This window comes from Mauremys reevesii, linkage group 4, assembly GCF_016161935.1.
Source record: "Mauremys reevesii isolate NIE-2019 linkage group 4, ASM1616193v1, whole genome shotgun sequence".
NCBI classification, from domain to species: domain Eukaryota; kingdom Metazoa; phylum Chordata; order Testudines; family Geoemydidae; genus Mauremys; species Mauremys reevesii.
In genome coordinates, this window is record NC_052626.1 from 70,602,888 (window position 1) to 70,627,685 (window position 24,798).

General features: G+C 40.4%; 1 protein-coding gene across 9 annotated transcripts in view; it reads right to left on the reverse strand.

Annotated features, from left to right (window-relative positions):
* Positions 1-24,798, reverse strand: part of FUT8 (fucosyltransferase 8) — a 247,885-nt gene that overhangs the window by 159,518 nt on the left and 63,569 nt on the right. For 7 of the 9 annotated variants that reach the window (XM_039538157.1, XM_039538164.1, XM_039538161.1 and 4 more), the window contains one exon: positions 20,874-20,974. The gene's annotated coding sequence lies outside the window, so the exon portion shown is untranslated. Of the gene's footprint in view, positions 1-1,196; positions 1,268-20,873; positions 20,975-24,798 lie in introns of all 9 variants that reach the window. The other 2 variants (XM_039538165.1, XM_039538166.1) reach the window with 1 other exon arrangement.

Sequence of the window (24,798 nt, forward strand, 5' to 3'; positions counted from 1 at the left end):
AGTTAAATTCATTAAACACAGTTAATATTTCCTTTGTCTAATAAATCGTTTAGTTTTAAATTGCAAAACATTGTTTGATAGTTAATTTTTTCTTATGTATTCAACACATTTAAGGTAGTTTTATTCAACTAATAGATAATTTTGAAATGCTGTGTTTGAGCATTTTTGATTGGATGGAAATTGGAATTCAAATGAAGTCTTCCACAAATCGCAAGTAAAAACAATCTAGTAAATAAGAAAACCATAATTTGCCATTTTCTAACACAAAAAGTTGTAAAAATTAAGACTCAGAATAAATGCATACTAAGCTATATGATTGCTTAAATAAATATGTATGAACATAGTATCTTCCTGGACAGTAAAAAGTACCACCAAATTTAGTGTAAAGGCTATATTTAGTTGCAAATCAAAATGTTTTAATCATTACTAACCAATGAGAATCAGTCTCTCTTTAGAAAAGATAACTAAAAATGTACAAATACAAATAAGACTAAAATCAATTATTTAAATCAAGGTTTCCTGCTTGCAGATTTAAATAATTAATTTAGATTATTTAAATCACTTTGATTTAAATCAATCCCAACCTGGTTGTGTAAACACTAATATTATTACTAAATAATTTGTGGCAAAGATACAGAAAAGACTGTGCTTTAATACCATAGACCAAAGACTCCCAAACTGTGATCCTTAGACTAGTGGTTCTCAAAGCCGGTCTGCCGCTTGTTCAGGGAAAGCCCCTGGAAGGCTGAGCTGGTTTGTTTACCTGCCGCATGCGCAGGTTCGGCTGAGCGCAGCTCCCACTGGCCATGGTTTGCCGCTCCAGGAAGGATGGCCAGCACATCCCTCGGCCTGCGCTACTTCCCGCAGCCCCCATTGGCCTGGAGTGGTGAACCGCGGCCAGTGCGAGTCGCGATCAGCCGAACCTGCAGACACGGCAGGTAAACAAACCGGCTCGGCCCGCTAGGGGCTTTCCCTGAACAACTGGCGGACCGGCTTTGAGAACCACTGCCTTAAACAATTAGTGGTTCACCAATCACATGCTGGTAATTCACAGAGAGAGATTGCCAGTTACATGATTTTGGTTTCTTCTGATTTACAACTACTACATTGAATTAAAGGACAGATAAACAACACTGAACCTGGACTAGTTCAGAAGGAAATAGGAAACAATTATTTAAAATAAATAAGACTCATACCTATCATATGTCTTTATATATTTTGATACTGTGATGAGAATAATGCCATCCTTGTTTATATTTTAGATGTGCTATTAAAAAAAAGATGTATAGAATTTCTATAATATATTCAATAAAAGAGGTGGAAAATTAACATTTTTACATTAAACAATTGCTATAATTTCAACAGGGTTGACATGCAACTGTGAATGAAACGGAAGGTGATTCCACCAAAATGAAAAGGAAAAGATGGTCCAGAGAGAACAGTTATTAAATGTGATCCACCCTATAAACAAGTTTGAGAACCCCTGCCAGAACCCCTAGACTAGAAATAAATTTAGTTTTTCTTTTCAACCATGTAAATACTGATCAGTGTTACAGAGGCAACATACTGTCCCATGAGGGAGGAACACAGAAGCAGTGGAGAAAGCAGATACAGAAGTATCAGAGGGGTAGCCGTGTTAGTCTGGATCTGTAAAAGCAGCAAAGAGTCCTGTGGCACCTTATAGACTAACAGACGTATTGGAGCATGAGCATGAGCACAGGCATCCGACGAAGTGGGTATTCACCCACGAAAGCTCATGCTCCAATACGTCTGTTAGTCTATAAGGTGCCACAGGACTCTCTGCTGCTTTTACAGATACAGAAGTCTGCACTTACGTTTTCAATGTCTCAGTAACACCTTTTAACTAGGGCTGTCAAGCGATTAAAAAAAATTCATCTCAATCACACTGATAATAATAGAATACCGTTTATTTAAATATTTTTGGATGTTTTCTACATTTTCAAATATATTGATTTCAATTACAACAGAATTCAAAGTGTACAGTACTCACTTTATATTTATTTTTATTACACATATTTGCACCGTAAAAAACAAAAGAAATAGTATTTTTCAATTCCTCCATTACAAGTACTGTAATGCAATCTCTTTATCATGAAAGTTGAACTTGCAAATGTAGAATTATGGACAAAAAAATAATTGCATTAAAAAATAAAAAAAGATGTAGAACTTTAGAGCCTATGAGTCCACTCAGTCCTATTTCTTAGTCAGCCAGTCACTCAGACAAACAAGTCTGTTTACATTTGCAAGCACATCCCCTGGAATGGTGTCCAAAGCATGAAGGGGCATACGGATGTTTAGCATATCTGGCATGTAAATACCTTGCAATGCTGTCTACAAAAGTGCCATGCGAACACCTATTCTCACTATCAGGTGACACTGTGAATAAGAAGTAGGCAGCATTATCTCCCATAAATGTAAACAAACTTGTTTTTCCTTGTGATTGGCTGAACAGAGAAATAGGACTGAGTGGACTCTTAGGCTCTAAAGTTTTACATTGTTTTGTTTTTGAGTGCAGTTAGGTAACAAGAAAAAAAAATCTACATTTGTAAGTTACACTTTCACAATAAAAAGATTGCGCTACAATACCTGTATAAGGTGAACTGAAAAATATTTCTTTTGTCATTTTTACAGTGCAAATATTTGTAATAAAAAATAATATAAAGTGAGCACAGTACACTTTGTATTCTGTGTTGTAACTGAAATCAATATATTTGAAAATGGAGAAAAACATCCAAAAATATTTAATACATTTCAATTGATGTTCTCCTATTAACAGTGCAATTAAAACTGATTAATCACAATTAATTTTTTTAATTACCTGAATGAGTTAACTGTAATTAATTGACAACCCTACTTTTAGCTATTAAAAATGAGACCAATGTAGGTCAGAAACACACCTGGGTGAAAAATACCAGTATCTATTCTGAGCTATTCTAATGTCTTTGGTAGATGTATTTATTTGCATGGAACATATGGGCCCGAATAGTCAAAGGTGTTAACATAACCCGATCACCAAAGAACATTAAACACTCAAACAATGTTCGGGGTTTGGTATACAGAAACCTTAGCCTGCTTAGTACCATGGGAAAAACATTACCAAAATCCTCTTAACATTTTATTAAAGGATACAGAAAAAGAAGGAAAAACAGTTAAAGCATTTGAAATGTAAATATTAAATAAGGTTTTCATTTTAACAACATCCCTTGCTCCCTTTAGTTGGAGAGAAGTTTCAGAAGGAAAAATCCCTTGTTTGACAGTCTTTAGATTGTATTAAAGATGGCAAAAACTGTCCTTTTGGAGAATAAAGAAGTTAGTAGAGATGGGCTGGAGCTGTTATTGTTGCTGTTAAAATCCGATCCCACTTCCTAAGAACACAGAACAAGATAAACACATACAAAAGAGGAGAAAAAACAAACAGCAAAGATAGAAAATGCAGCTTCTGTCTGTGGTGCTGAATTTCACTTGCAACCTCACTGGTGGAAAAACACAGGCCCAACACAGTCTTAATAGCCACTCTGAGAGCTGACTAATTTGCACCAGCTTCAGGAAGCTTGGATGCTTTTAGTTGCCTCTATGGTCACAGGCTTAGAGCGGTGTTGCAAAATATACAATCTTGGCTGGCTAAGCCAGACACTTATTAGACAGAAGGAAAAAGGAGAGAGAGGAAGCAGAAGATATAAAGTGGAGAAGGAAAAGGACATGTGGGTTGTGGGAGGAAGACAAAGTCTCACAACCCTGGTGATGTTTGGGATTCAGATGGAACTGGTGAAGGTGCCATGTCATCTGTCTTCTTCTCTCTGGCTCAGTCTGGTCAGGACATCTTTCAGGATCAGGAAGACAAAGACCTGAGATCCCAGGCGATGGTCTGGGTGGCAGCCATGATTCATAGATCCATAAATTACAAGGCCGGAAGGGACCATTGTGATCATCTAGTCTGACCCCCTGTATAACACAGGCCATAAAACTTCCCCAAAATGATTCCTAGACCATATTTTTAGAAAAAACATCCAATCTTGCTTTAAAAATTGTCAGTCAGTCGTGGAGAAGCTACCACAACCTTTAGTAAACTGTTTCAATAGTTAATTACTTTCACTGTGGCAACGCTTGTGCAACTGAGGTTGTTGATTACATTCTTTTCACCCTTTCCAAGTGAATGAGCAATGGGTCACCTGATTCCAAATGTGCCATTCCCACAGATGGATACACAAGATGATAGACTGAGCTACTCTCTGTTGAGCTAGTACATAACCACATTACCCATGAGAATCTAAACAGATTCCCTCTGATTTGAGATTGGAAAGGCCTAGAGAGTCAGTTCAATGCCCTTTTGTTCTAGTACCAAATTCCCCAGGGTGTCAACCCACATGGCACTGACCCAAAATTCTTCAGCAACAAGCCTGGCAGCAAGGTAGAGGTATATGATCCAGTACCAAGGTCAACACTAGAGTGGGGTACAGGCAGTGATGAGCTGCCAAAATTTTAACAACCGGTTCCCTATAAAAAGTTCTGATTTAAGGGGGGGAGTGGGGGAGGGGCCGGGGCAGGCGGAGACATACTTGTGGGGCCAGAGGCCCTGCAGGGCCTGGGGCAAATTGCCCCACTTGCCCCCCCAGCAGCCCTAGAGCTTGCAGCCCCCTCCCCGCTTACCTTGCTGGCAGCTCAAAGCAACTCCGGAGCTCAGCTGAGCTGCCCAGCTGATGCCTGCGGCTGGCCACGCTGCAGCTGGGGGGAAGCGGGGGAAGGGCCAGGAGAGCCTCAGCCTCCCCAGCTGGGAATCCTGGGAGCAACAGGATGGTCCGGCCCGCGGACCAGAGTTCTTTGCCCACCCCCGGCCCTTTAACAACCGGTTCTCCATGGAGGTCTAATTTTAGCAACCGGTTCTTGGGAACCTGTGGGAACCTGCTCCAGCTCACCACTGGGTACAGGGTATCATAACTGCACCAACAAAAACATGTTTAACTAACATTAGGGTCTAGCAAACACACTAACCAAGAAAATGCAAAGATAAGGCTCCTACTATGTCCCCAATTTTCCCAGGTTTTACAATACCTGAAATCAATAAAATGCATGTCATACTTGGAAAACGTGCCCATGCCTGTGAGCCATATCTCTATGAGCACATGTAGATTTCTCATTGCCAATAAGGCACTTTTATACCACTCTGACTATGTAAAGGGACCTTAAAAGACAGACCCAAGCCACAAAGAGCATTAAAGACTGAACTGAACCTAGAAACATTTTTTAAATCTTAAAAATGAAGAATACACATAAAAAGATATACAAGTGATAGCAGTAATACACTGCCTCTCCAACATGCTTCAATCCTAATCTGGAAGGACCAATTCCAGGCAGTAAAGGGAACTTGAGAACTGGTACCTGTGACATAACCCAGGGTACAATCTGGATGGTTGAACAGCAGCGTCCCCTCGGTTCTCCAACCTGGGGTTACTTTTACATTGCTTCATTGTGAGAGCAACCACTTCTGCCCTGCTCACAGGCAGCCTCCGGCATGTAAATTACTCCCAGTTATACTGCAATAGTGTTACAGCCAGCCACCCTTGAATCGCACTGCAGAGCAAGACCAGCAAATTCCCAGTCCCAGACTTTCCCCAAGAAATGTGCATCTTGTAGTGTCCAGGAGAGGGCTGGACAACACAAGTTAAAGTCCATCATTTTATTAATAGAAAATGATATGGACAAATCCTGTTATCTCAAATGACGTTTTCCAAACACTTCAATCCAAGCACACTGGTTTAGTTAAAACAATAAAACAAATTTATTAACTACAGAAAGATAGATTTTAAATCATTACAAGTAATGAGGCATAAAAGTCAGAATTGGGTACAAATAAATCATACAATCATAGGGTTAGAAGACTGCACCAGTTATCTAGTCTAACCCCCTGTCAAGATGTAGGATTTGTTGAGTCTAAAGCATCCAAAATAGATGGCTATACAGCCTCCTTTTGAAAACCTCCAGTGAAGAAGTTTTTACAACCTCCAGAGGCAGTCTGTTCCATTGTCTTACTGGTCTTACAGTTAGGAAGTTTTTCCTGAGATTTAATCTAAATTTGCTATGCTGTAGTGGGAATCCATTACCTCGTGTCCTGCTCTCTGTGGCAAAACAGAACAACTTTTCTCCATCTTTTTTATGGCAGCTTTTCAAGTATCTGAAGATTGCTATCATATCCTCTCAATCTCTTTTCCAAACTAAACATACCCAGTTCCTTTCTCCCTTTGCTCATACGGCTTGCATTCCATCCCTTTGATCATCTTTGTTGCTTGCCTCTAGATCCTTTCCAGTTTCTCTACATTCTTTCTATACATTGGTGACCAAAACTGTACACAGTACTCTAGCTGAGGCCTAACCAGCACCGAGTAGAGTGGTATTATCACTTCCCATTACTTGCATGCTATGCCTCTGTTAATGCAACCTAAAATTGCATTTGCTTTTATTTCAACAGCATTGCATTGCTGGTTCATATTGAGGCTGTGATCCACCACAACTCCCAGATCCTTCTTAGCAGTGCTGCTGCCAAGCCAGTTCCCCCCCACATTTTCTATTTGTCCACTTGTTTTTTTCTTTCCTAAGTGTAGCATCCTGCATTTATTTGTTGAATTTCATTTTGTTGTCTAAGCCCCTGTTCTCCATTTTTCAAGATCCCACTGAATTTTAGCTCCATCTCCCCCCCAAAGCTTTGTCTCATCTGCAGACTTGATTAATATGATCTCTATTCCTACATCTAGGTCATTAACAACACCTGATCCAGAACAGAACCCTGTGGAACCTCACTTGAGCCCTCCCTCCAATCCAACATCATTCCATTAATAGTTAATCTTTGTTCACAGTTGTTTAATCAATTATGTATCCACTTAATGATGGTTCTGTTGAGCCTGCATTTCTCCAGCTTACTTATCAGAATGTCATGTAGGACTATGTCAAAAGCCTTGCTGAAGTCCAGGTATATTATGTCCACCGCATTCCCCATACCCATCAAATCAGTTACCCTATCAAAGAAAGAAATCAAGCTAGTTTGACATAATTTGTTCATGGTAAATCCAGACAAGCTGCTAGTGATTACCCCTTAATCTTCCAGGTATTCTCAAACTGAATGTTTTATATATTGTTCTAGTAGCTTCCCAGGTATCAAAGTCAGGCTGAGTGGTCTATAAGTTTCTCAGCTCTTCCTTTTCCCCCTTTTTAAAGATGGGCACGATGTTAGCCCTTCTCCAGTCTTCTGGGATCTCTCCTAAGTAAAATGCAACACCTAACTTAACAAGCTAAGAGAATTCAAAGCAAAAAAACTCTCACCGCCTGCTGCAGCAATCTTACTGATCTCCTTTCAGACAGGATCTCTCCCCAGTCTAATGATGCCTCCTTTGTCCTTCAAGTGTAGTCAATGCCATGAGTAGAGATGAAGGGAGAGATGATTTCCCCACTCTTTATACTTTTCTTTGAAAATTATCTCCAGCTGAGGTTCAGAAGACAGCAAGTCTGTGGGTACAGGAACTTCCAGCGGTTTCTTTGCCAAAATGGAAATTTCTCATTCACACCCTTTTTCCTGCCAAAGAATGGCTGCTTAACCAGGTCCATTTGATTTTGTTGACACCTGGCTGAGATGTCAGTTTGCTTTTTGTCTAAGGAACTAGTTTGTTCCTGCTTTACTAAACTTGGAACATATCTAAGTAATGTTATACACAACAGAATCTTATAACTTTACATACAACGTTGCCACACAGTTTCCCAGTACAATAATAAGCAAATTATGAGTTTTCAAATGATACCTCACAACGCATACTTTGTACAAAATGTATCATAGTCTTGTAAAAAGGGTGAATATAAGTATGCAGACTGTCACAGTACCTGTTTAATCTTTAACTATCACTGCCAGACCAAGGCCAGACACCAACTAGTTGTGAATATGGATTTTTTTATGTCTACTGCTATCCACTTATAACTAGATTTAAAACAATTGATTTCATATAGCATGCTAACAGACACCTAAGTGTAATAACTTAAGTGACAAAGAGTCCTGTGGCACCTTATAGACTAACAGACATACTGGAGCATAAGCTTTTGTGGGTGAATGCCCACTTCATCTTTGTCACTTTTTACAGATCCAGACTAACATGGCTATCCCTCTGATACTGTAATAACTTAGTGAGTACTGGATTGGGATAAATTTTAATTAGTAATCTGGCAATGTAAGAGAGTCTCTGTATCCCACAGCCAGGACTCCATGTTACCTGTGGTTCAACAGACATGGAATTCAACACTTACCACAGAACTGTAATCCAGAAGCTCTTTTTAAAAAATGATGTTTCTGGCCCTTATATGGTTGCAGAAATAACCTAGAAAATGTAAGAGGAAATCTGAGGCGATAGCTGAGTAGGTGTGTGCTGAAGTGCCTGAGAATACTGGGGCAGCTAGAAGTAGTGGAGGTGTCTGGAGTTGCAATGGGTGGATGTTTGTAGGTTGCCTCAGGCTGCTGGAGCAGGGCAGAGAGTACTCAAGAGCACAGCTGTTAGAAATGGGTGTCTCATGTGGCCAGTGGCTGTTGATAGTGGCAGGAATAGCTAGGTGTTGGCAACAACTGGCAGGATGCTAGGGAGGTGGGAAGAGGCTGTTGCAGCTGGCTGCAAGGGAAAAGATGAGGGAGCCTGGGCCAATATTGGGCCCCTCACTTTATGTTGTAGCTGACACTTCCCGCTGTGACTTCTACCAACTCTTGCCTCTCGCTGCTCCTTAATGGCTGGGATCCAGCATGGGAAGCAGTGAGAAAGACGACACTGGCTGCCTTTTCAGCTGCAGCCAGATCAGCCGATGGAAGGTGCAACTTCAACCTGGCCAAAGCTCGGATGGATGTATTAGGATTCAGGATGCCAAATATGTAACTGCTATACAAGATGTGCAACACTTGGCAGCCTTGAGGAAATGAGAGTCACACTTACACCCAGGAAGTTAAGAGAAGCCAGATGTGTAGGCAGAATCTCACAGCACCAAAACCATTGGAAATGGGCCAGTGAGGCTGCCTACAATCTCCCCACCTTCCTTAGTGCATGTGGAAGGAAGGAAGTTCTGGGCTGAGCTGCCTGGACGATGCCATGGTGTCCAGAGTCCACGGACATGCACAGAATTGAGAAAATTGGTGGGAGTGAGGTGAGAGGAAGGAACAATGTCATGATTGCCAAGATGCAGCGACAGGGAAAACATGGAGGGACGGAATGGGATATGGAGAACATTGAAAGTATTCCCTATTGACTTTTTTTTACATCAATTACCATATTAAGTTTAAACCACAGTTGTGTGTTTGTGGAGCCTGAAGGATAAGATTGAAGAGTATTTCACAAACAGAAAAAATGAATAGTACCATAAAATTTAGGGGTGCTTGCTGTGATATTTGGGCTCATTATGCCACAACATACACTTGTCTAAGCCTATAAAAATCCCTTCAGCTATTCAATGTCCATACAATATATGTTATATCTTCAAAGAAAAGAGTTTTTATTTTTAAATTTAGAAAAGCAAGGAAATTAAATACACAAAATATCTAAACAATATTAAGGTGAAATAAACCAAACTTGAAAACACAGGAAGCTCAAAATTAAAGCTGAAGCTGTCCTGAATTAACAAGTTAGTGTCTTCTCCCCACTCCTGCCTCCTCCTCTAAACAATGGTATGAGATACTGTAAGAATGACCTATTAGCCTTATGTCTGAATTTCATGAGCTTTGATATCTTTTGTAATGGCTTTAATAGTATTTTAGTTTTGTTTTTTTTAACTCTACTTATAACTGAATCACAAATGTCAAGTGCTAAGATCAGTACATTAATCAAAATTTCTTTTGAAATTACAATGCAACTACCATTATCTCAAACTTCCTACTATAGCACAGATTTGAATGATAATAACTGACTATCTGGCTTTTAATATAATGAGCTCTTTTAAAAAAAAGTTGATTAGAACAAAGTTCTTTAACAAACGAGCAAATTTTCTTGGCATATTTTTGTCACTGGGGATCAATTAGGCAAAAGCATTCCCTTTAAGAACATTTTATAAGGTAAATATTCTGAAACTAAAGGAGGAAATAACTTTCCCTGTACTACACAGGACAGATCATATAAATTTTAAGTAAGTTATTTTTCTAACACCTTTCTCTTTTTGCCTGTTTTTAACTCAATACTACAAGTGAAAGATGTTACTATATTGATTAACTACATATTTTACTAAGGACTCTGAAATGTTAAATTTAATTAGATATACTCTCTCAACCACAGAGGTATTCACATTTTAGCTAGGTCAATGGTGTGCAAACACATCTTGTAGGATTTGAAATAGCTCCTTAAAATGCACAAGGACAATCATTAAGCAAGATCTAGTATCTATCACACAAGAGCAACTCCGCTATTAATTTTATTTAGATTTCTTTCTAGTTAGTGAATCAGTACAATTATTTGTTGTCTACGAACATTGACAAAACAGGTCCTATGTATCACTCCCTTTTCATCACTTACACATCTGGCTTTGGTATACTCAGAGAAACAAAACTGTTCAGAAGGCTGGAGTGCCAGAAGTTGATCCAGCTCTGCTGCTGCTACTGCAGCAGGGGATAACCACCGCTGCTCCAGCCCAGGGGGCTGACCCAGCCCCACTGCTGCTCCAGCCCTGGCCGCTGACCACCAGGTGCTGCTCTAGCCCTGCTGCTCCTCTTGTGGCAGGGGTAGACAGCTGCTCCAGTCCCACTGTTGCGGTGGGGGCTGAAGCCAAAGAAATAACAGAGGTCCATTGAAGTCACAGAATCCATGACCTCCAAGACAAAATCATATCTTTACCAATGGGTTACAAAATTTTAGATGTATCAGGCCACTAAAGCTAGAATAAAGTTTTAGTCTTCGTATAACAGAAGTGTTAATGCCAAAATACAGAAGAAAAGATGCAAGACTATATAGGAACCTTAGAAGAAAGCTGGTAACAACAAAAACCTATGAGGACACATTAAAAATCACAAATGTATAGAACTTGTAGAGATGATTAGAGAAGGATTTAATTTATGGGCTATGAGTAAAATATTAATAAGGCAATTGTCTTATTTAAGAGCTCTATTAAGGTAAAAGGTAACTACAAAAATTAATACATCAAGTCATGCCATTGTGAATCAATTAGTGAATAATAACAGATACAAACTATTCAACACTATGTTTCTGCACCATAAGGTGTTTAAAAGCTGAATTGACCTTTCAGCTAGATATTTTCAAAATAATTATATTAGTTGCCTGGAACATTCATATTTAAACTGAAATACAGAAAAAAATAACAGATCTGATTTCAGAGACTCTGAGACAGATATAAGTCAGCAGACGTAAATCAGCATAGCTCCACTAACTTCACAGAAGTCCTCAAGCAGGACTGCACGGTCCACTTCCTCTCAATACTGCCTCCCAACACAAGGCTAGTGAAAGCAGAGCCCGATTCCAAGCTGAAGCTGGGTGCTATAGAAGTATAACCCACATGCCTAATACGGAGCTCTCTCTTCAAGAGATATATAGGGAGCAGGTAGGAATGAGTTGTCTGGTTCATTGTTGCTAGGTACATGCACAATTAGTGCTCTACATCCAGAAGTTTCTGGAATTGGATGTGGTAGTATTGGGTATGCTCAGTAGGTTCCTTGTTGCTCAGGTCAGACTCCATGAAGGCCAGTAGCCAGGGCAGCATCTTTTCAAAAGCCATGTGCCCTGTGTGGCTTGGGAGAAGCTGAGCTACAGGAGCAGGCTGTTTTCCTTGACTCTGAAACATTTTGCAGCAGCTTTCTGTGGGGACTGACCTGTTTAGATTTGTTTTCTTTATTTATGTTTATGCATAACTATGAAGATAATGTATGTGGATTATAAAGTAGCCATGTTATGTTATAGAAATTAAGTTGTAGTTATTAAATAAATAATAATAATAATGATAATGTTTCTTTATCATAAGACTTTATAAAGTTGGTACTTAAGAATTAAGTTAGACTTATAGACTTTAAGGTCAGAAGGGACCATAGTGATCATCTTGTCTGACCTCCTGCACATTGCAGGCCACAGAACCTCATCCACCCACTCATGTAATAGACCCCTAACCTCTGGCTGAGTTACTGAAGTCCTCAAATCATAGTTTAAAGACTTCAAGTTACAGAGAAGTCACCATTTACACTAGTTTAAACTTGCAAGTGACTCCACGCCCACATGCTGCAGAGAAAGACAAAAACCTCCCCTGTTCTCTGCCAATCTGACCCAGGGGAAAATTCCTTCCCAACCCCAAATATGACAATCAGTGAGACCCTGAGGATGTGGGCAAGGCCCAACAGGCAGATAACTGGGAAAGAGTTCTCTGTAGTAACTCAGAGCCTTCTCCACCTCCAGCCACTGGGGATTTTTGCTACTGGCAGTCACCGATGGGGCACGTGCTACCACTGTAGACAATCCCATCATACCAACCCTTCCATAAACTTATCAAGCTCAGTCTTGAAGCCAGTTGGGGATTTTTGTTATTTTGGGGACTTGAATTTGGGGAGTTAGACCCTGCGCAATCCTTGCTGAATGTCTTTAGAGACTGAATTCTGGATTTCAAAGTTGCTCTTCTACGGCAGATGGCTTTTTTTAAGGCTCTGGAGAAGGGCAATGAAGTAAACTCTGGCTCACCCAAAGGTTACAGAAGTATTAGAAAATTTCCAAGTGAAAAATTTCTACTCAAGGTATTTCCTCATTTCAAAGGACATTACAGACCACAAATGCTCAATTAAATGAAGAGGTTAAAAATTTCAAATGCTTATTCTAGCCCTCATCTCCCTTTACTTTCTCTGAATAACTGGTTTGAGGCTCTCCATCTGAAAGATGCTCATTTCCATATCAACATCAGACAGTCGTATAGCAAGTTGCTATGCTTTTGTTTGGGATACGACCATTACCAATACCCCCCCGCCCCCGCTTCAGGCTATTCACAGCACCCATAGTTTTACCAAACATTTAGTTATTTGAGATTACAAAGTATCTGTTTTTCACCTTGTATGACTGGCTGGTACAGGCAGCATCTTATAAAACCTTAAAAGGCTCAGTGCAAAAGAACTCCAGTCTTGTTCCAGACCTTAGACAGTCTCTTAATCCCCTTAAAGAAAAATTCTTCCATCAGGAAAGTTCTGGACTCCATAGAAGCCAAAAGATCCCTCCAGGAATAAAGATTATTAAGCACATCTCAAACCATTGGTACTCGGAGGGAGAATTTTTGTCAGATGGGGAAATTCTTCCTCATCAGGCTCATGCAAAATCATACTCCAGAATTTAAAAAGTCAAGTTTCTATCCCTTTTCATTGCAGAGCTATCCTCAAAAAATAAGAACTGAATTTAAATCAATGCTTGTATGAAGAGTGAGTTTAAGTCAGTCGGAGCAACACTGCACCTTTAGTTAAAGCAGAGCAACTTGTGTGTAGACAAGGCCTGAGTCTTTAAGGAACCTGAAACAGCTTTTAAATGTGCACACTGCCCCTGTCATCTCACTCAGAGCCTCATGGACTCAGCATAACAGCTTGGCCATGGAATTTGGCATTTTATTTCAAAATACCACAGAACTCAGCATTTTTTCCTGCAGAGTTCATTATTTTGCTGAAGGGAGGCACTCAACTTTTTGTTTTCTATCTCCTTGCCCTGCTGGGACCTGCCTGCAGCTGTCTCTTCTTGCCTCTTCTGTACCTTTCCCCACTACAGGGGAATTGGATTACAGTGTACACTCACTTCACTGTTCTAAAGGACCAGACAGGAGAGGTCAGAAAGCCAGAGCTAGAGCTCAGTTTCAGCCAGGGAGAAGGGGAGCTAGAAAGGCAAACTGGGCAACTAGGCTGCATGGAGAATAGAGTAGCAGACAAGGCCTGTGGAACTGAGAGAAACTGCTGAAACTGACTACAAGAGCTTCTCTGGTACATAAAGAGCAGGAAGAAAGTGATTCCAAGCCAAACCACCCAGATGACATCATTAACTTATGAAGGTCATAAAGCCAGACTCTTAGAAGAAAAAAGCCATAAAAAGATATCCATCAAAAATAATCACTGCTAAAAATCATTAAAGAATTATACATCAATGAGTATTTTCAACAATGAGACATAACCATGTATGTGTTTGGGCACAGGAAGGATAGGAGAAAAAAGAATGTTATGGAGATACAATACATTAACACTGCAATACAGTTTAGGATTTCTTGCCAAAGAATTTGGGGGGTGCTTAATGCAGAATTTCTCATTGGGCTATGGAGTACATAGAACCCTCCCTATAGATTTTAATGGTTAGAATCGAAGGGGGGGTTAAAATGTTCCCTCACTCTGTGAGACTGCTGCTTATATTTAGAGAAACAGTGAACTGTAAAGGTAAAGTAGCAGCCTAATAGGATCACAATTGTAGATGCTACTATAAGAACATAGATTGGGGACAACACATAGCCCTAAGCACTTTAGACAATAAAAGTGATGTGTAAGTTGTTTCAGTGATAGAACAAAATATTCAATATACTTCTATAAAAAGTCACCTTACTACAGCTAAGTTTTTGGGCCTGCAGGAAACAGCTGAAAGACACAAGCACTAACAGTTTGAAGCTCTTCATAGCATATTGATTGAAAAATCATTCCCTAATAATTGTTTGTGTGTCTGCAGTGCCTTCCATCATTATGCTCTCTTGCTGGGAAAGTTTCTTTAGATTTTTAGTAAGAGAAGTAGCATACTACTAAGACAATCTTAATTAAGGATCTTTAAAAACAGGCTGTTTAGAAGACAAGACAGCACAAAATGACTAAGTTATAAATGACTAACTACTTCTGTTCAATGAAATTTGCAAGGAAAAAAAACAATTACATAACAGTTTGGTAACTGATGTTCTTTGAGATGCATTACACATGTCCATTCTACTTCAGGTGCATGCATGTCAGTGAATCAATGCCAGAGATCTTTTTCCCATAGTGGAATGTGTCACGGTGGCACATGCACCTTCCACATACCCATGCTGCTAGCCAAGGGTATAAAGGGCAGAGCTGCCCCGACCCCCTTCAGTTCCTTCACACCAGAAACATGTGTTATCTTTGACTCCAATGTACAGGAGGAGAGTGAGCCATGAAATGGACATGTGCAACACATCTCAAAGAAAAACAAAGTTACCAAACAGGTATGTACCTGTCTTTCCTTCTTTTAGTGCTTGCACTCTTTCTACTTCAGGTGACTCATGAGCAGTCCCAGACGGAGGAGGGTATCGGAGTCTACCTGAACAAGAACTCCAATGCCACTCTTCCAAATCTAGCATCATCTCCTGATAATTGAGAGAGAGAGAGCATAATGAGTGGTGAAGGTATGAACAGATGACCAAGTTGCAGCCCTGAAAATGTTACTAATGGCTACATGACTTAAAGCAGACAACACTGCTTGTGCCCTTATAGAGAGTGCTAAAACACTTTAAGGGGAAGGAACCTTAATGATATCATAGCACCGATGAATGCAGGAGGGTATCCTCTATGAGATGACCAGTTGTCCTCTCAGCAAAGGAGAGGAATAGACTGCTTAGATGTTACTGATTTGTTAGATGTAGCTGGAAGTGCTCTCTGATCCTTATGGTACATCCTAGAGACTGGTCCAGCTACCTGGGCAGTTAGTACAACCCTGGTGGACCTAAGAATGGAACTGCTTTCTCTCCAGGGCTGGAGTGTAAATGCCTAGTGATTTAAGGATTGCCCTAGAATCTTTAGCAGAATGCAAAGCTTCATCTGTTTTCTCAGGGAATAAGTTTAGGTACAATTGACTAGGGTTAGCGACTGGTCCTTTGGGACTAGAAGTAACCTGAATATTGTCGTGGTTCTTGGTGTAAGGGGTCATCTATCACAAAGGTATGCTCACCTGAGCAGAGAAGCAGATCAGCATACCCAAGGAGAGCACCTATAACTCCATGTTTAGCCAGGTATAGAGCCCAAGGCATGTACACACTTGACAATTGGTTGCTGAAATCTAAGTATAGAATTCACAGCCAATTTGGGGTTTGTACCCTGGTTCCTAACAGCCTGTCCTGAGGTTGGCATTCACACTCTTGAAGCATTACAACTGCAGCCAAAAAGCGTAACACAGTGACTGCCATTATCCTTACCTGAACTGCTGAATCCACCTAATCTAAACCAGCCTGTAATGACTATATTGATTCCCAGAAGCTTTCACTCACAAGTGCTGTATACTTCTCCTTAGAATCATCTAGCAACTTGTCTATACATTTCAACATTTTGACAATCATAATGAACGATGAGAGCATGATGATTTCCAATTCTAAACTGCAAACCTGGTAACAAATAAACCTCTCCCCCAAACAGATCCAATATTTTATATCTTTGTCGTTGGCAGTAGATTTAGATCGCCCTATCTCACCTTTTGATTCACAGCCATCACTACCAAAGAAGCTGGGGTTGGGTGTGAATAAAAGTACTCCTGTCCCTCGGAGGGGACTTAGTACTTCTCTGTTCTTCTGGCAGTGGGCCTCAGAGGTGAGGGAGTTTGCCAAAGGATTTTGGTAGACTCAAAGATGTCCTCATTAACATGTAATGCAACTCTAGCAGGCCCCGCAATATACAAAATATCCCTAACTTCTGTGGGTTGTCCTCGGACCAGTTCAATTTGCACACCCAGGGACGTAAGGAGACAAAAGTGGGAATTTTCTGAAATTTTTATGGATGTTCTGCACAGTAGTGAAATATTTGACTTGGTACTGTACCCAATGTGTGCAGAAGGGTTAAAAATGCTGCTACTGGGTCAGAGCCTTTTGAAAGGGCTGTGTGAAGTCCCTGTAGATACTTCTGGGAATGAACTGATCACTGAAGAGGGTAAAAAGCTCTGAAACAAAAGTCCTCCTCAGTGGGAATTGCTGGACAAAGCTCAGTGAGAAGCAGCAATGCTGGCACCCAAAGACTCAGTGTCGTAGGCACAGAGAAAGCGTGGCCTACCCTTTGAGGTCTGGCACACCGAAGGAGTACTCTAGTCTAAGGGAATGTTTAAAGGCAAGGGAACAGTGCCTTGGGGGAGATTTAGTAGCGTAAGATCTAGAAGAAGACAACCACCTGGAGTCCGGAGGAATTCCCCCTGGATTCCAAAAGACCTCTCTTTTACCTAGTACAGTACCAGGTCCCAACCCCAAGACATCCTATTCCTGGACCCACTCTTATAAGAATCACAGTTCTTACACCTTGACCTGCATGAAGAGGAATGAGGAGATGCTCAAGACCTTCTGTAGTGGAATCTTGAAGCATAAAACCCCACTTCCAACTCCGAGGAAGAGTAAGCATAGTCTAAAGGCCAAGGAGGCAGGAGACTGGGACCAGAGGAAGCATCCAAGATTTTCCTGTATATCTGGCTGGCTCCACACAAGACTTTCAGACCCTGCTAGTACTGACAAAAGTTCAGTCCCAGATGGCTGCTGAGGAAGATACCAGTACCAGTGCTTGTATGGCAGGAATAGTCGATAGCTGGACCACAACTTGCATCAGTGGTCAGCACCAATAGTCACAGGAGATCTCTGCTGCACTGTATGTTTCAAGTGTTATTGGTAACAATAGAGTAAGATGTATCATATATGCCATAGAAGGTACCAGCAATGTCTCAGTGGTACCACATGAGATGCCTGTGTCAACAACTCTATAATGCTAGAATGCAGTACCAGGGAGTGCCTAGCAGGAGCTCCAATCTCTGTGCTGGTCTTTTAGTGAGAGTCTGTTTGGGACTAGCACTCAAAGATGAAGAGAGCTTCTTCTGGCCACAAGAGGTTCAAGTGTTAGACTTCTGATGCTGCTTGCAAGGTACCGGAGACAGAGAACAGTGTCTTCTCACCAGCTCTCTCCACCAAAAGATGTCACCAAATTTGGTGGCATGCTCTGAGACCGAGTCAAGTCAAAACCCTTATGTACCAAATGGCTGGGTTTCAAAGGGGGTCACAAAGCTGCTTCCATCAGGATAATCTCGAAGTCAAACATCCATCAACTTCTTAGTTCTGGTCTTAAACCCCTATAGATATGACACTTGTGTCTCACATGTCCTTCTCCAAAACATTTTAAGCAGAGAGAGTAAGGATCACTCACTGGTTAGATTTGGGACAGCCAGAATAGCATTTAACCCCCAGAGACTTAGGCAAATCTTGATAGTAAGCTAAAAGCTCAACGAAAATTAAAATAAAAATAAATACTTTTTCCTAAACTAGTATCACTAACTAAAACTATAACTATAACTATACTAAAACTATTTACAATAACAAAACATTTAGGAAAAGATTCTCTACAGACAAAATGGGAAAGCGTGAAAGAAGTTCACACATGCTCCAGATACCAACCAGGGTCAGTGCAGCATCACTCTTCATACCCCTGACGAGCAGCATGAGTGCACAGGGGTGGGTGTGCCACACCACCCCAACAAGTAGTACTATGAGAAAAAAAGATCTCCAGCTTCAGTGCACTAGTGCGCACACATCTGAAGTGGAACGAACACTTGAAGATGAATAATTGACTCTGGATTAATAGATATACTTCGTTTCAGTATTTAAATTAATATTTTCCATTATAAATTAATTACTGTAGAAACACTAAAATTCTAATATATTTCAGCCACGTATAACATTATATGAATCTGTTTCTTATTATTTCTGTTCAAACAGCTGTGAATGTCAGCTTATGAACTACATCCTCAGCAGATGTGCAGTTCCATGTACAATGTACATCACAAACAAAATGTACATATTCCAATGTGACCTTCATACAGGCTTATGCCACTATTCACACCTTGCTTTTGAAGCCACAATCCGTCATTGATAATCCTGCCTCCCACCAAGAAAGCAGGGAAGCAGCACTTTTAAAATAGATTGAGTCTGTTTGATGGATTAAACAGGATGTGTTCAGATAACAAGCACTGGGACAAGCATGTCACCCACTGTACATGAGACAGTACCAAAAATCCTCAACTGCTGGAGATGGGACACTAGATAGGGAGGGCTCTGAGTTACTACAGATAATTCTTTCCCAGGTATCTGCCTGGTGGGTCTTGCCCACATGCTCAGGGTCTCACTGATCACTATATTTGGCAGGAATTTCCCCTTGGGTCAGACTGGCTGAGACCCTGGGGATTTTTCATCTTTCTCTGTAGCATGGGGCATGGTTTAAACTAGTGTAAATAGTGAATTCTTTGTAACTTTAAATCTTTAAACCATGATTTGAGGACTTCAGTAACTCAGCCAGAGGTTAGGGGTCTATTACATAAGTGGGTGGGTGAGGTTCTATGGCCCACAACATGCAGGAGATCAGACTAGATGATCATGATGGTCCCTTCTGATCTTAAAGTCTATAAGGCTATGTGCTTAGATGACTAGCAGTGAGACAAGCATGCCACCCACTGTATGCAAGACAGCTTAGTTCTTCAGTGTTCAAAGGAATTATTTTCCCTACTCTCTCCCTTAATGTGGACCCTGATCCTTTAATTGACTCCATGTAAGCACAGGGGCCCCTTAGAGAGTCAGCTGCAGGACCAGTGCCCAGTTGTCCTCAAAGATAAATAACACACTGCACCTGTACTATATATCTGTATTTGTACTTAGTGCAAAACTATGAGTCTTCAATCTACTCACAACATCCTGCTTCCTTCTCTTATATGAAATCAGATCACTTTGGAGGGGTGACAAGGATTCACTTTTCATCATACATTTGTCTGCATCTGTGTAAATTATCTCAAACTCAATATTTTTGTCATTTAGTAAAATTAACTAACTACATAATAAGACAGACTGAACAGCAACACTGCATTTTCATTCCATTATTGGCTAGCCCATTTTCTGGTCATATTATGAAAGGGGTGGAGGGAAATGAACCCTAAATCATCTTGAAAATATTCAGGTCACACAAAGAAGGAAAAAAATGTACCCTTCTGGTTAAAATTTCAGTAATCACAAACCATTTATTTGAAATCCCTTGGAAGAAAGATTAAAGGACATGATCATAGTACTTTGGGCTGAAAATTTAGATTTGTTTAATGCAGTTTTTGTTACCATCAAAAAAGGTCTACTAATAGAAACTTCTTTTATAATTGTAATAAAAACTTTGTAGTTTGGATTTAAACATTCCTCTGCAGTGTCTGAAATCCAAACATCCCAACAGTACGGTAGCACGAGAATCAGAAAGTGAAATTTAGTAAACAGCATCAGTGGTAAAATGATAAACATGTTTTTTAAAAATCCTCATACTCAGATTAAAGTGAACACTTTGTTGTGTGTTGGGTTAAACCTTGCTGTTATGAGTTGGCCATAACTGCCATTTTTCATTCAGGATTAATGTAAAGAGGTGATTGAAATAACAGCCATCAAATGGAAAAATCAATTATTCTTCAGTCACTTCTACCCACAACACCCCAAATCTGGTTAGCCACTTGGGTCAAAAGCGGTAACGATATTTTTAGACATCCTAAACTCAGACAATTCTCAACAGACTTGCACCTTATGAAGTCACTTACACTTGAATAAAGTGAGTGTAAAATACAGCAATGAGTATTTTGGTAGTGTTTTTACACACGCTCCTTGCACTCTATTTGCAGATGTGTAAATGATTACACTAGGTGTAGGAAAGCAGTAGAGAATCAGACCCACTGTATTTCAATTTGCAGCCGACATTTGAATGGATAATCCTCAATAACTTGTTATTCAAAATTATGAAGAGAAGCAGTCATGATAAAACAGTCACTTTATACAGTTGACAAAACACTCCAAAGGTTTAATATTTAAAATCAGAATATGTAAGAGTATAATGAAAGTTATACTTTCTCTCTCTCAATTATGGTACCAACCTGTCTTTTTTTCTTCTATGGAAGGTAATGAGGATTTTCTACCACCTGAGGCTGTATCACATGTATCTGCTTCTCTCCTTGGATTTTATGACGACAGTGACCTGAAACAAAACAGTAATAGCTTGAATATACAACCCATGAAAACATTTCCACATAGGGCCTGATTTTCAGAAGCACCAATAACTCCAACTCAAGTGAAAAGGAGCTGCAGATGCGCAGGATCTCTGAAAGCCAGGCCCAGAGTTTCTTTAGTGTAATAAATCACATTTTTTCATCGTAAGTGCTCAACTATACCATGAAAAAATCTTTATAAGACTATTAGTAGAAGAAGCATCACCTGTGTGAAGTAGGAACTGACTTCTCACTGCATATTTCAATTGTTTGCAAAGGTAGAGAGTTCACAACCTCAATTATCTTCAGAAAATACATAACTTTGTGAGAATGTTGCTTCACTTTAGATTTCTAACTACAGGTTAATCAAAGTCTGGTGATAAGTGTTCAATTCCTTCCCTTCCTCTAACATGTAGTAGCTCACTGGGTCAAATGAGAACTCCTATTGCTGTAGCCATGTACTTTCATCTATACCCCAATATCAATGCCATTACATCACCAGCACTAGCCAGCAGAGAAGCAGACAGTCTACTTCTGCCACAGCATTTACCTTCACCCGTCAGCATACAATACATCCATTAGAGCATTTTGCCATAGTTGTTTTGTCATTTTCACTGCACAAAGTACAATTAATTGCCTCTAGTATCGTAACTGTTTTGCCCTATGATTATCATTAGTCTTCAGAAATCTAGTTGTCGATGGATGTCAGCACAAATGTACCAAGAATTAAAAATGAGTTAAGCTTTCTAATAGAAAAGGTCAACTGAAATTGACAGTTTCATAATTCTTTTTCCTACAAAGACATTACAAAGTAATTCTTGTATATAATAATTGGGATTATTTTATGGCTATCACAGTCATGGATTATATAACTTTTATGCTCTTTAAAAAAATTGGTGACTTGACATTTTTGGATTTTTCGATATATATAGGTAGATGTGACAATAAAAACATGAACCAATCTAAATAAGAAATTTGAGGACTGCCAATTTAAAGGTTCACAGATTTTAAGGCCAGAAGGGATGGCGCTCACTAATGTGGTATACAGAGGTAACAGTTCCCTACTTTTGCTAAGTATTCCCCTGCTTCTACATCCAAGGATCATGTTAGTCCTTTTTGCCACAGCATCGTGCACTGGGATCTCATTTTCACTTCGTTATCCACAGTGATCCTCAAATCCTTTTCAGAGTCACTGTTTCCAAGGTACAGTCCTTGCCTTGTAAGAATGGACTGCACTCTTTGTTCCTCAATGTATGAGCTTGTAGTTGCTTAAAGACTGTTTCTAAGTACAACTACATAGTAAAAATAGGGTGTTTTTGCACAATAGTCTCACTTCGTGACTGTTGCTGGATAATAGTGTTCTGTAGACAAAAAAGAGAACAGGTGAATCTTACGGTGATTTGACGGCAGCTACAATGGTGTTTTCAAATGGATTTTGGACAGGGAGTTCTTCCCTGCATACATAAGGGATGGCATGGAAGAAAGTCTACTCTCAAATGTTTTTGCACTAACAGGAGGTAAAGACACACATTGCTAGCAAAAGCAAAGAGCAGTTGTCAGCACAATAATAAAAGCAGCCACACAGAGCTCATAAAGCATCTTAAAAGTAAGGCAAAGAAGCTTGTGTTTGATATGGTGGAGAAGACAGAGCTAATAGAAGGATGCAAACAACATATGATGTGGTAGGAACAAGCCAAAACGATCTTAGCAGGAGCAATTTCAAGGGATTTTTGTGGTGTGGTCAATGTTGCAGTAGTCAAGGCCAGAGGGCTATATCAAAGATACTCACATTATGGGCCTGAGTGATTGGGAAGATGGTGGTGATGTGATTGAGGCAGTGATTCAGGAAGCTGAGAGAGCTTGTGATGAAAAGATCAAAACTCAGTTTTGGCCATGTTAATTATAAGTTAATGTCTGGTCATCCATGAAGAGATGTCAGAAAGAAAGCCTGCAACCCATATTGGAAAAAGGGAGAAGTTCAGAGTGCAGAGGTAAACGTGTGAGTCATCAATGTAAAATGTATGCAGTGTTGTCGTAGTCATGTCAGCCCCAGGATATTAGAGAGACAAAGTGGATGAGGTAATATCTTTTATTGGACCAACTTCTGTTGGTGAGAGAGACAAGCTGATGAGTTACACAGAGCTCTTCCTCACCCACCTTGTCTCATCAATGTAAGATGATAGTCAATGCCATGCAAGACCATCCAGTGATAAGATGTGTAGTAAGATGAGGCCCTGAAACATAAACCCTTATCAGAGGCCTGAGGCCTGAACTAAAGTAATGGTCAAGACTTTGCTAACATAAAGCAAAGTTAAGCTGTGAGCCAGAGGCAGGCCCTGCTCACAGAAGCTGGCAAGGAAAGGGCTGATCCTGCCAAAAGAGACATACCTAAAAGGTACTGGACACCAGATATCAGAACATTCACATACTTGTACACGCCACACAGATAACAAGGAACAAGCTGATGCATCCCAATGACAGGGCCAAAAGGGTAATAGGATGGATAGAGTTGTTTTGTTCGAACCAACATGTACAAGGTCAGAGGTGGCACCTTACTACGTAGAGGGATTGCACCTCAATACGTCAGGAGTGATGGGTAACTTGTTTGTACCTCTGTATAAGAATGCACCTCTGAGTTGATGTCTTTGTCCAGCCTAGGGGGCAGTGGAAAGTCCCGCCACTGACTGAGCTGAGTCCACTGTCACGAAGCACATATGTACTAGCTAGCAGCACCTTGGACTTCTATGCCAGGGAAAGCTGGAGACTGTATTTCTCTTCGACAATAAACCTGGCCCGACGTGCCTTCGTACCTTACTAGAGTCTGTGGTCATTGGGGGTTCTCTCGGGGTCTGCTGTGTCAGCTATCTGCGCAGAGCCAGGGCAGCACACAGAGGGAACACACACACGCAGCCGACAGATATCAACATTGAACAGAGCAGAGCACCACACCGGGAGCGTCTAACGACAAGATGTACAGCAAGGTGTCAAACATATTGCCCGCAAGCCGGATCCTTCCTCTATTACCCTTTATTTCAGGCTGCAGCTGTCTAAGCAATTTATAAAGGCATCCATCCTGCAGCTGCCTCCCTATTACAGCTCAGAGGGCCCAGGAAGGACCCAGAGCAGGAAGAGCTGAGGAGGGAGCTTGTGCCTGGCTGGGCACAGGTGCCTGAACCTCTTCCCTGCCACACCACCACCAGTCTTCAATTCCCTTCTGCTGCCTCCACTGTATTGCCATGCAAGAGTGAGTTCCTTCTATCTCATCAAGCATTCCAGCATCAGATTGGCAGACTGCTCCCCTTAATCTGCCAGTGATGTCAGTCTTTACTATCTATTACTCCATTTCTCCCATAAGTACTTTTGTACTTCCCAGCCTCTTATTCCCACCCCATTCCTGTTGCTGCCAAATTCTGAAGGACCAGGCTCATGGCAACAACTACTTCTCTACTCCCTATCTCTACTAGTTAACAGAAATCTAATGGAGAGAATCCTCTAAAAAAGTGGGGGGACAAGAGAAGGAAGGAGAGATGAGAGACTCCCCAGAGAGAAGGAAAGTAGGGGAGACAGAAGAGGCAAGAAGAATGTTTTTTTATTCTTGTATATTAACATTAACTTCATTGTCATAACAGTCCAGGATACCTTTATGGACTTGCAATTTATTTAAAAAGTTATCTTCTCTCTTTAACACATACTATAATAATTTTGTCAGATAAATGAATTAAACATTTAACAGAATATTTTTGCTTTCCTCTGGAAACAAAAGAGGTCTGTGTACAGTAATTTGTATTTTCTACATGGCCTCTTTATAAACTTT